General features: G+C 42.0%; 1 protein-coding gene across 5 annotated transcripts in view; it reads left to right on the top strand.

Moving 5' to 3' along the window:
• TRPM3 (transient receptor potential cation channel subfamily M member 3) overlaps window positions 1–12,009 on the top strand; it is an 804,873-nt gene that overhangs the window by 250,702 nt on the left and 542,162 nt on the right. The gene's annotated exons all lie outside the window — the stretch shown is intronic.

Raw genomic sequence — 12,009 nt, 5'->3', positions numbered from 1 at the left:
CACACCTCAAGTGCCTATTATATGCTTGTGTGGGTCTGGTAAAATATGGTTCATATATTTAAAAAAAAAGCTAAGGGACACTTGGCTGGCTCAGACAGTAGTGCACATGAGTCTGGATCTTGGGGTTGTAGGTTCAAGCCCCCCACTGGGTGTAGAGATTACCGAAAAAAAAATAAGAGCTGGGCATGACATGCAAAAGATACTTCGGAGCCTGTATCAGGTAGAGGCCATTGTTTCCATCTTTGTCTGTGGAGCTTTGTCAACTATGCAGATTCCCAGGCCCCATTGATTCTGGTTCTGTATTTATGGTGTCGCTCTGGAAGTTGTATCTTTACAGACATAATAGGTGATTATGATGCAGGTAGTACAGGAAACGCGGAGGGAATGATCTTAAACCTGTGCTTTATGCCACGGTAGATAATTTTAAAAGTATTCAGGGCCAGACATTTGCACAAAAGCCGTGTCTAGGGTTATTTGCCAGCTAGTTGAGTTACAGCAATCAAACATGAGTGAATGGTGTGGCAGATACAAGGACACAGAAGGGGAAAATGACCTAATGCTAAAGAACAATGGTAACGTTAGCATCCTTTGTGTGAGTTTTAAAGAGGAAAAACTGATCTGTCGAAATGGAATAATTACAGTGTTTACCTCATATGATTAAACAGGAGTTTATAGTAAAAATACTTCATAGTATTTCACGTAGCATCTGATAATAAGATGTTTAATAAATGTCATGTATTCTTCTTAACACTTGGTTCTTATTTAAGCTATGCATTTCCTGTTTGTTGCTTTATTTTTAGTACAGTTAACCTGAAGGCTTGGTTTATCTTCCTGTCCTTTGAAGAACTAGGTTTTCTCCAAATCAAGAGAAAATAGCAGTTTCTGACTCCATTATTGACTTTGAAAATAAAAAAGGTATTTTGATTAAAACAGAAGTTAGAGTTAAAAAAAAAAAGGCTTACACACTTTTCCTAGTAGGGTTCAAAGCTGTAGAAGGTGGTGGTAATACTAGATAAGTCTCCACACAATTTGAAAGAGAACCTTAGAGAGGCTGGATGGTGAATGACAAGGGATTGTTCTTTTGTTCTCTGGAAGATCACATACCTTTCTTTCTCTGTAAAGAAGGAATATTAAAGGCAGAGTTAAATTAATTTTAATAGAAACGAATGTAACTTCTGAAGCATCCGGGTCCTCTAGTAAGGTCAGCCTTGTCAACCCTCTGTGACTAAATTACCATGATTAAAATAAACACAGTAGAGCCTTCACGAACCCTTTGCTTTTATTCTAGCAACTTAATTCTCACAAGACTGAAAGGCCAAACCTTTAAAATGGTACTTTTGTTCTATAATTAGAAGATTGAGTGTGCCAGAATTTGGGGAGGGAAGGAGGTGTGGGGCCTCTTTACGACCAGTATTAGTCTTTTATTTACTCTTAACCTCATAATGTTGGGATTTAGATGTTTGCCTGGGGTCACATTGTTCAAATCTTGCTTTGTACATGAGGGAAATGCCTTATGATGCGTGCTTTCCATTTCGGTAAAAATGTTCAGAATTCTGTAGGCTTCAGAGAAAGCCTGTGGCCTAGGACATCTTCCACCCATCCCCACAGCAAACTCACCACTAGTTTCCTTGGGAACGTTATGTATAGCCACACAGCCTCTTTCTCTTCTGTCCAATAGGGCATGTTTTCGGAAATTAATTTGACCTCACAATGTCCGTTATGGATTCCCATGTGAGGTACTGCAACTCACATTTCTTACTAAGTACAGAACTTACAAGGTGCAGATTTCTTTCTAGAAATGGGGCCAGGCCACGACCCACACCTGAGGGAATTAAGTAGAGGTTAAATTCCTTTTCACATGAACTGAATTTCCCATACATTACAAATGATGTCCCTCTCTAAGAAAGATGGATGGTAAGGCTCTCCCCTTGATTGTGTACGATAAAATCGATTATATTTTTTCTGAGAGATTATTTCCAACATGGTAGTTCCAACAAAGCAATTTCCTGCGGTGATGAACACCAGCGTCCCAGACGCGTGAATGCCATATGGTGGACCCTGCTGCTGTTGTCAGGTGAACCACTAAAATTTACTTTCTATTTTGGGATGCAGATTTGATCAGGAAGTCTGATGATGAGTTTAAAATTTGGTTGACACAAGATGTTGATGAGAAAATATTCCCTAATGGAAAATTCCCCAAACAGGACTATAGGTTGCTTATGTTTAATTGGTGCGACAAGTAAAGTGCTCCTGGATCATGACGGATCGCAGCTATCCTCAGCTAAGTCCTTATCCTGCCCTTCGGAAAAAGCAGAGTCTGGTTTTCATACTGCCTTGTCTGGCTTTAGGAACCATGTTATTTCACAGTTTCAGTATTTACTAAATAGATGGCGTTTTCTTTAAAATTCGCTCAGAATTGGGCCACTTGGGTGGCTCAGTCGGTTAAGCGTCCGACTTCAGCTCAGGTCACGATCTCGCGATCCGTGAGTTCGAGCCCTGTGTCGGGCTCTGGGCTGATGGCTCAGAGCCTGGAGCCTGCTTCCGATTCTGTGTCTCCCTCTCTCTCTGCCCCTCCCCCGTTCATGCTCTGTCTCTCTCTGTCCCAAAAATAAATAATAAAAAAAAAGTTAAAAATCCGCTCAGAATCACCTAAACTCATTAAATTCACCAAAAATAGTGAATTCCCGGTTTTGTTCATGGACTATGATTTTGGACTCGGTTTTGAGTAAAATCAAGAAGCAACAGGAGGTAGTGGAAGCTTTACAATTTTGCTGGACAAATGGGATGTCTGACTGGTGACTGTTACCTCTCCTGAGGATCACAGAAGGTGATGCTTCTTTTCTCCCCCACCCCCCTTTCTAAAATTTGAGTGTAGTTGACCCCCAGTGTTACGTTAGTTTCAGGGGTACAACATAGTGATTGCACAGTGTACATTATGCTATGCTCACCATAAGCATAGCTACCATCTGTCACCATACAACTTTATTACAGTACCATTGACTGTATTCCCTTTGCTATGCCTTTTATTCCCGTGACTTACTCCATAACTGGAAGCCTGTGTCTCTCTCTTTCACCCATTTTGCTGCCCCTTTGAACAACCGGCACACCCTATCAACTCTTCCATGTGCAGTCTGACTAGACCAGCCCAGTCTCTGTCACATTGGAGCCAAGCTAACTTTTCCTTCCATGCAATGTTGTGCTGGGCTAAAAGAAGTAAGGAAAATCGAAGTCGGGTATCTTATAGAAACTCCCGTTTATCTAGTTCATCATTCTAACGCTGGAAATTTCTATCTGATAAAAGTTTAAACTATCCTCTTAAAAATGTTTTTGAGCAAAAGTTAATTTTGAGAATCTAGGTTCTATGGCAGCCAGAGTGTCACTGAGGGAATAAAATAGATTAATTACCTTGACTTCGTAGAAGTAAATCCTCTGAAGTAAAACAAGCATCCCTTGCCTGTCGGGGTTTCAGAGTGAAGGAAGCAAATATTTTTAGCAGATTGGAGCAGCCAGGAGAAAGGGCTGATGATTCTGATATAGTGATGGATGCTAGGACATTTGAAAGTTTTCTTTTCTTGGAAAATATTCTTAGAAATGGAATGAATATTATAAAATTGCTATTCTCTCTTCGTAGTGGTATTGTCTCTTAATTTGACTGTTCTTTGGTAATAATTCCTTTATATCCTATATTCTAAAGACTAGTACCATAAAGATAATATCCTAAAGGAAATACAACCTTAGATGTTTCCACAATGTAGAATGAATTGTGTTTTAAAAATAAACCTATGGCATACATTTGCAAACGATTATTGAATCTTGAAAGCCTTAGATGTGGACACATCTGAAATCTTGTTTGACGGGGCCTTATTGAGTAATAATAAATGATGATGAGTTTGAACAAAAAACTAAATTGCCCATGTTCTTAGAGTGAAATTGTATTTTGTTTTCACTCCCCCTTTCATTATATTTATGTTTCCAGCTTTCTGGAGATCTAATTGACCTGTAACATTGTGGAATTTCAAGGTCTACAGCATGTCGATTTGATACACATGTATGTTGCAAAATGATCACTGTTGTCACATGAGCTACCGCCTCTATCCCATCCTGTGGTTACCGTTTCTTTTCCCTTCCTTTGATTTGCAATTGCCTTGATGTGTAACCTCCATCCAGATAGTTACTGTGTATTGAACTACTATGAGAAACATTATGTTTATGCTACCTACAACAAAGCGTGTTGAATTTATGTAGCCGCTTCTATTATATGCTCCTTTTTCTTGTATTTTCCATTGCAAATATGTATAACACAGGCATAAGAACTCCTGCTTGAAGTAGTCTTAGTCTTTTCAAATGCAGTGATACCTGGTAAGTCTCACTTCCCACATTGCCACGTTTGCCATTGTGTACGTTTGTTGTGTTCTTTGTACAGTGTGGCTGTGCGATAAAAATCTTACTAAGAAGCAAATAAATTCCAAAAACTACCAAGATGAATAATGCTTACGCTTCTTCTAAGTTGAAGATCCTATCTTGGTTGAATATAAAACATCTGTTGGCAAAGGCAGGTTCATTAGAAGCATTTTTGTTTTAAACTACCCTTTCGATTATTTGAAAATACAGTCTTTCTGTAGCCTAAGGAAAGTAAGGCAAACAAAATGAAAACCTCATAAAAGTCAATGTAGGGTAACCTTTTATGACACTTCTATGTGATTAAAAACCAAGCCTCAGTGTGCTAGTCCCAAAGTCAGAGGAAGCAAGGCTAAAAATCTAAACACTCCGTGAAGATTGGGGTCTGGGTTGAATAACTTCTGGGATATTTAAACAATGAGTTGCATCTTCTTGCAATTGAGCATTTGTGGGAAAAGTTAGATTTTCCTAATGCATGAATGACAAGAATCGTGTGTGTGTGTGTGTGTGTGTGTGTGTGTGTGTGTGTGTGTGTGTGTAAATTTGAGTGAAAATTTGGGCATTCAGTGTGTTTGAGAAGTATTTTTCTTTGCATGCCGTAAAATCACTGATTGCTTTTCATATCTTCTCCTGGCTTAGATTTTTAAGGCCAATTCTACTCACGTACTTTACCATTTGATGGTTTTGATTTCTGTGTCAAAAGCCAATCAGATTCCTCCCTCACCTGACTTGTATGGCTTCTCAGATGCGCTTCGCCAGCAATGCAGCCCTGAATACAACTAGTGCTGTCTTGTTTCAGAGATCTCTGTCCGGTCCTCTCCGTCTCTGACACTGCCCTCTGGGCCTGCGACCACAGAGATCAGTCGTCACTCCAGCCTGTCTGTGGCATCTCCATCACTGACTGTCTTCCAGCTCATCACACGCCTGCCTTTCTTTAGCCTCCAGTCTTCATTATATTAGAGATTTATTTTTCCACCCACAGTTCCCTTGTCCTGTGATCTGCCTCATAGTTTCCCCATATGCACTGCTAACACTTAAACTGTCTCAGCTAGTGTTCTCAGCTCTTCTCCTCAGCTGCTAGGCTCAGCTGCTAGGCTCCATGGGGGAGAAGCATAGAATCACACACGCCGAGGCCATCCACGTTCGCACCAATTTAGTTTGGTGATGAATGTCGCCCCACAGGCCATTGACTTCTCTCTTGTGCAAGCCTAAACTAACTCTCCCAGAGGCTGCTTGGTACCTCTCTTCTCTGACTCTCAGTCCTGCTTTCCTTCACTTGCACGTTTATGGCAAAGATTGTTTCAGTCTGGCAGGAGATGCTCTGCCTCTTTGGTCACGTTCACCTCCATCTGTCGCTTCCTTCCTGTCAGCGCTCTTCTCCCCAACCCTCAGGTCTCCGGAACTCGCCTGCCTGCCTGCCGTTCTCCTGTGACTGCTCCTGGCCTTTCAGGGCCCTCCTTGGCTCCCAATAGCCCCAGCTCCTCCTCTGCCAGTTTTACAAGGACTAGCTCTCAGTGTCTGACAATAAAACAGCTTGTGCTTGGCCTCGCCTGTCCCTTAGTCTTCTCATACTTGTCCTCTGTCCCTCCTAGAATGTGTGGTCCTCACCCGATGGCTCGGTTACCTTCAGCAGTAACATCTTTTTATGCCCCTGAACTCTGGCTGCTAACCTTGCTGAACCCCGATTCTGTCCAATAGTCCTGCACTCTCATCTCTTACCTGATGGCTGCTTGTCCACTCTTCAGATTCTAAAGAGTGTTTTTAAAAAGTTTATCCTTGATAGTTTTCCCTCCCAGTTTTTTGGCACTCCCCAATTTTGTTGTTTCTTTGTTTTCCCCCTCCCCTCCCCTTTATGAGAGAGAGGGAGAGAGATCATCTTAAGCAGGCTCCACGATCAGCACAGAGCTGACCCATGACCCTGGGATCATGACTTGAGCCAAAATCAAGAGTCAGTCGCTAAACCAACTGAGCCACCCAGGTGCCCTGGCAAGTCCATTGTCATTTCAGCTATATTTTCACGATGCCCCCAAATGTACATCAACACAAATCTCTCTCCAAAATTACAGTACCATTTTCAAAGACCTTACTTGATGTTTCAATTTAAGTTTCCTACAATGTTTTGCATTTTTGCTTGTCTGTGATTTAATTAGTTACACTTGCCCAAGACCTTTCTCCTTTGGCATTCCTTCCTCAGATGCTTTTTAATTTCCAAATTTATTTTAATTTTTGAGGAAGAAATACAACCCGGTAGAAACATACTCTTTTGGTCTGGTGCTAAAATAATCACATGCAAAGTCAGTTAACACTTTCCCAGATTTTGAAATATTTTCCTTCATAGAAGGTATGTTGTACTGCAGATGATTACTGAGATCTGGTTTATCTTGGAGTGCAGTGAGTGTGGTATGACTTTATTTTTAGCAATTTCTAATGCAAACCAATGCCCAGATCTGGTCAATTATTTGCTAATCAAACTTGTTGTCTTTTTACAAGTAAAAGCTCACAAGTAAGAATAGTAATTTCAAGAAATAAATTGGTCTTCCTAGGCAGTACATCTAAAAACAAATTAAAAGTTGACTCAAGCTATCCTGCAGCCATTTCAATATCATTCTTACCTTAGACTAAGGTAGAAAAAAACGTTTGGGTGATTTGTGATGTGCTGGCCTCCGAAGGATCCTTACTGGCAGGTAGTGATCTGTCTCCCGCAGCCTCCCCCCCGCCCCCACCCATGGAATTTCCCACAAAGAAACCACCTCCATCAATACACAGCTCACCTCCGCTCAGTCTTCTTCCAAATGCAGGGGCTGTCCATCCCAACTACATTTTTAGAAAAGAGCGCTTGTGCAAAGTACAACTTGTTTCTTTCTTCACCACCAAATAGAAGACTTAGGAGGTAAATGTACTCCCTTTTCATATGTGTTCTGTGGGGGAGGAAAAAGTTTTCCTCCAGCCTCTTAGGCTCCCTGGCTGCTTCTGAAAACTAAACTGGGCAGACTGTCAACAAGAGAAAAGCTTACAAATGGATTTAATAGAAGTTGTACTTGATACGGAACCTTCACAAGAGAGTGAAGTCCTGAAGAAATAGTTGAACCTAAGTGTTCTTAAATTTTTTTCTTTTAGTGTTTATTTTTGAGATAGAAACAGCATGAGCAGGGGAGGGGCAGAGAGAGAGGGAGACACAGAATCCCAAGCAGGCTCCAGGCTCCAGGCTCCTAGCTGTCAGCACAGAGCCCAATGCGGGGCTCGAACTCACAAGCCATGAGATCATGACCTGAGTCAAAGTCGAAGGCTTAACTGAGCCACCCAGGCACCCCTAAACCTAAGTATTTGTTAATGCTAGGTTTGATGAAGAGTGTGTAGCCACATAGAAGTATTTTAGGTCAGGGGCGCCTGGATGGTTCAGTTGGTTGGTCAAGCATCCGACTCTTGGTATTGACTCAGGTCAAGATCTCATAGTTTGTGAGTTTGAGTCCCTCGTCGGGCTCTGTGCTAACAGCACGGAGCCTGTTTGGGGTTCTCTCTCTCTCCCCCTCCCCCACTCTTAAACATTTAAAATAAAAAGAAGTATCGGGGCGCCGGTTAAGTGTCCGACTTCAGCCAGGTCACGATCTCGTGGTCCGTGAGTTCGAGCCCCACGTCGGGCTCTGGGCTGATGGCTCAGAGCCTGGAGCCTGTTTCCGATTCTGTGTCTCCCTCTCTCTCTCTGCCCCTCCCCCCTCATGCTCTGTCTCTCTCTCCTTCAAAAATAAATAAACATCTTGGGGCGCCTGGGTGGCGCAGTCGGTTAAGCGTCCGACTTCAGCCAGGTCACGATCTCGCGGTCCGTGAGTTCGAGCCCCGTGTCAGGCTCTGGGCTGATGGCTCAGAGCCTGGAGCCTGTTTCCGATTCTGTGTCTCCCTCTTTCTCTGCCCCTCGCCCGTTCATGCTCTGTCTCTCTCTGTCCCAAAAATAAATAAACGTTGAAAAAAAATTAAAAAAAAAAAGTATCATAGGTCAAAGAGTGTGAGGTAAGTATGATACCTCACATGAGGATTTTGTGTCCTGTTCCAGGGGAGATGTTGTATCAGTGACCTGCCTGCTTCTGCTCTTTTCTCGGACCCCTTCAGCTAAAAGTACCCCATATGCTAAGGTGCATATCTTAGGATAGCATGTCCTGAACTCCATTGATTCAAAGTACACCTCATTTATTACTTGTTTCTCTAGTTGTCCATATTATTGTGTAATTAGGAAAGGTTATTTTCTTTAAAGTTTGTTAGCCTGTGTTTATGAGAGATCATGAGTCGGGGAGGGGCAGAGAGAATGAGGGAGACACAGAATCCGAAGCGGGATCTGGGGTCCGAGCTGTCAGCACAGAGCTCGATATGGGGCTCAAACTCAAGAACTGTGAGATCATGACCTGAACCAAAGTCGACACTTAACCAACTGAACCATCCAGGTGCCCCAGGAAAAGTTACTTATAATGCTTTACTGAGGAATATGGGTGTTTGGTACAGGAGGATTTTTTTTTTTTCAATTGAACAGTGTGTGCAGAAGTTCGGAGAGTCTGGGGCAATGTTAAATGCATGAGAAAGAGGTAGAAATATTGAAGGCATAGAAGAAAGACCAAGGTAAACGATAAATACACTGCCTCCGTGTATTCCCAGAACATGGGAAGTTCCAGTAGGAGGCTGGGTGATGGGCCTGGAGGAAAAGGAAAGAAACATGTCAAGTTAGGGATTCATAAAGTGTGCTTGGAGAAGGGTGTGCTCTCCTCCAGTTATGCTATAAAACATCGAGGAAAGTCTGTGCTGCTCACTAATCCTTTTCAGCGTGAGTAGATTTCTTTCTGGGAAACTTAAAGAATCCTACCTACTGACAGCACTCGTAAAGGATGCCTGGTCTCTGTTGCACATGGCGGTGTTACCATTCACTTCTCCTCAAATGGCCTGTGGAGCTGTGTTTTTTTATTCATACTCAGCAGCAGCATATATTCATGGTGCATATTGGTGTTCAAGGCACTGTGGAAAATGCAGTTCTGAGAGGACGCATGTAAAGGCTAGCTAAGAAGAGAGAAAAGTTAGAAAGTCAAGTAGAACATCATGGACAAGTGGGTGGTTCAGTCTGAAGATTTTCCAAGGAGGGGCAGATATTGTGGTTTGGGATGGGGGTGAATGCCCTACTAGTTGTCATGGTGTTTTTACTCATGCCCATTTACTTGTTACAAAATGCCTTTGCCCTTAAGATACCTCTATGTACCAGGTATGGTATCCTTGCCACCATTTTTAATTTTGAGTTTCTTAGGCTGCACCCTGAATCAGTCCATTTCTGTGAAGTGAGAAGCAGTCTATTTAGATAATCTGTTTAGAAAATTCCTTCATGTACATCACGTTCAGTAAATCTGGGCTACAACGAGGAAACTTGGATTGTTTCTCTCTGAGGCCTCCTAATTAAATATATGACTCACTGTTTGGTGGCAAGGGTCCTTTAAGCATGCCAATGATGAAATTATTAAAGGCATTTATTCTATTTCTTTTTTTTCTTTTCTAAGTTCCTGTACAGGAATAAGATCTTTCCTATTCTCTCTTCCCTTTCTCTTTCCCAGCCAATTTCTGTATGGCTAAATTCTACTTTTTAACTCTATTCAGGAGCTTTTATGAGTCCAGGAGTGATTTCCTCCAAAAGCCTTTTGTGGCCCCAAACTAGTCTCAGATGCTGAAACTGCCACATCACAGAGTTCCAGAGAATACCGCTTCCACTGTATGTGAATGGCACCTCCTGGATTTGTGCAGTTCACAGCCTGAGCAGCAGTATATATCACCCTTGGGTACTTGTCCCAGATAGCCCAATGTTTTCCTCCACTTCAGTACTGTTTGTATTTTTGTCTCTATCCCCTAACACATTGTATTTTTAGAGACAGAAACTATGACTTAATTCCCGGCCCATAGTAAGTACAGAGTAAAGGCTCATGTTATTAATGAAAAAGAAATGAAGCTGAATAGAACTTCTTTGCAAGATTAATACCCCAAGATGAAAGAGCTCGGCTTAACTCAGAGTGTTGCAGCATATCCTAACTCATAGGCTTAGCAGTCCACATTTTCTCCCCAATTTGGACTCTTGATCCAAAATATTGGAGTTTCCATTTCTTCAGCCTTAGACACTTCTGATCCTCTCAGCTTCTACCCCTTTATCTTTGCATTTTCTGTCTCCTGTAACCTTGCGCATTGGCCATTATCACCTTATCCCCCAACTCATTAATTTAATGGAAAGAATATTAGGAAACGTTTTCAAAAGCTGACCACCTTGAGTTTTCCCTCCGGGGCCTGTTCCCTCTTATTTCTGCTGTGTACCTCCCCCCATTCTCTTCCATAGCTGCCCCCCAAAATTAGAAAATCAGCAATAAAGGTTGAGTTTGGATTCTTGCATCACCATGTGATATATCACTCTTCCCTGCCTTTTATCCCAATGGGAGAAAATATTATAGCTTTAACAACATCAGTGAAGGAATCAAATGTTTAATTGCAACTGAACATGTGAATAGGGGACTTGCTTCTGAATAGTTTGTTTTTCCCCTTTCTATCCATAGTTTTCGATTGACGCCCTGATCCACCCTTGATCTGTATGCATGGCCACGTTCTGCACATCATTTGTCTGTTGCATATCAGTAACGTTCACCTACATACTCTTCCTGTCCAAGGCTGCATCTCCCAATCTCCTCTTACACTGAATAAATTGTGGGGGTCCTGTTTCCTGCCATTGGTGAACATGAAGAGCAAGCCTTGCAAACTGGAGGCTTGAAGGTCACATAAGACTCGCAGATCTGTTTTATTTGGACAGCACACTACTTGGAAAAGTTATTCTTTAGTCAATACATGAAAACTGGAAACATCCATGTAAAAATTAAGCATTCTAGGTTTTCTTTAAAAAAATCAGACTGGGGCATGTGGATGGTTCAGTCGGTTGAGTGCCCAAATTTGGCTGAGGTCATGATCTCGCAGTTTGTGAATTCAAGCCCCACATTAGGCTCTGTGCTGACACCTTGGAGCCAGGAGCCTGCTTCAGATTCTTTGTCTCCCTCTCCCTCTGCCCCTCCACTGCTCGCATTCTGTCTGTCTGTCTGTCTGTCTGTCTGTCTCTCTCTCTCTCAAAAAAAATAATTATTTTAAATAAAAATAAAAAAATCAGACGGCCCATTCTACAATGTAGAAATCAGGAAGGACTTAGTAGCAGTTCTTCACGTGTACACGTATTCATTTCCCATAGACCACAGTCCTCACTATCTCCTATTGTGTCCCAGATATGGAAAAGCCCAGTGAATGCTACCATTCATCTCTACTCTTTCATTGTATTCTCTTGTGGTGGGTAAATAGTTCCTTTGTCAATTATAGGAAAATGAGAGATGTCTGGGGAGTGCAGCTAATTTCAAGCAAAAACTAGAAACTGGCTTCTTTCTTGGTGTCATCGAAGCACGTTCTTATACATCAGATGCAAACAAAAAGTGTGCCTGGAGCTTGAACCAGACATCATCTCTCATTTAAGACCGTTTCTTGTAGACATGGAAGTATGTGATCATTGAAAAATAGGAAGAGTGATCTTATTGTTGAAATAATCCCAACATCCCAGGAAGTAACTCCTTG

This window comes from Felis catus, chromosome D4 (genome assembly GCF_018350175.1).
Source record: "Felis catus isolate Fca126 chromosome D4, F.catus_Fca126_mat1.0, whole genome shotgun sequence".
In the NCBI taxonomy this organism is placed as follows: Eukaryota; Metazoa; Chordata; class Mammalia; order Carnivora; family Felidae; genus Felis; species Felis catus.
Note: the sequence above shows the minus strand (reverse complement) of the source record. Positions and strands in the feature narration are given on the sequence as shown.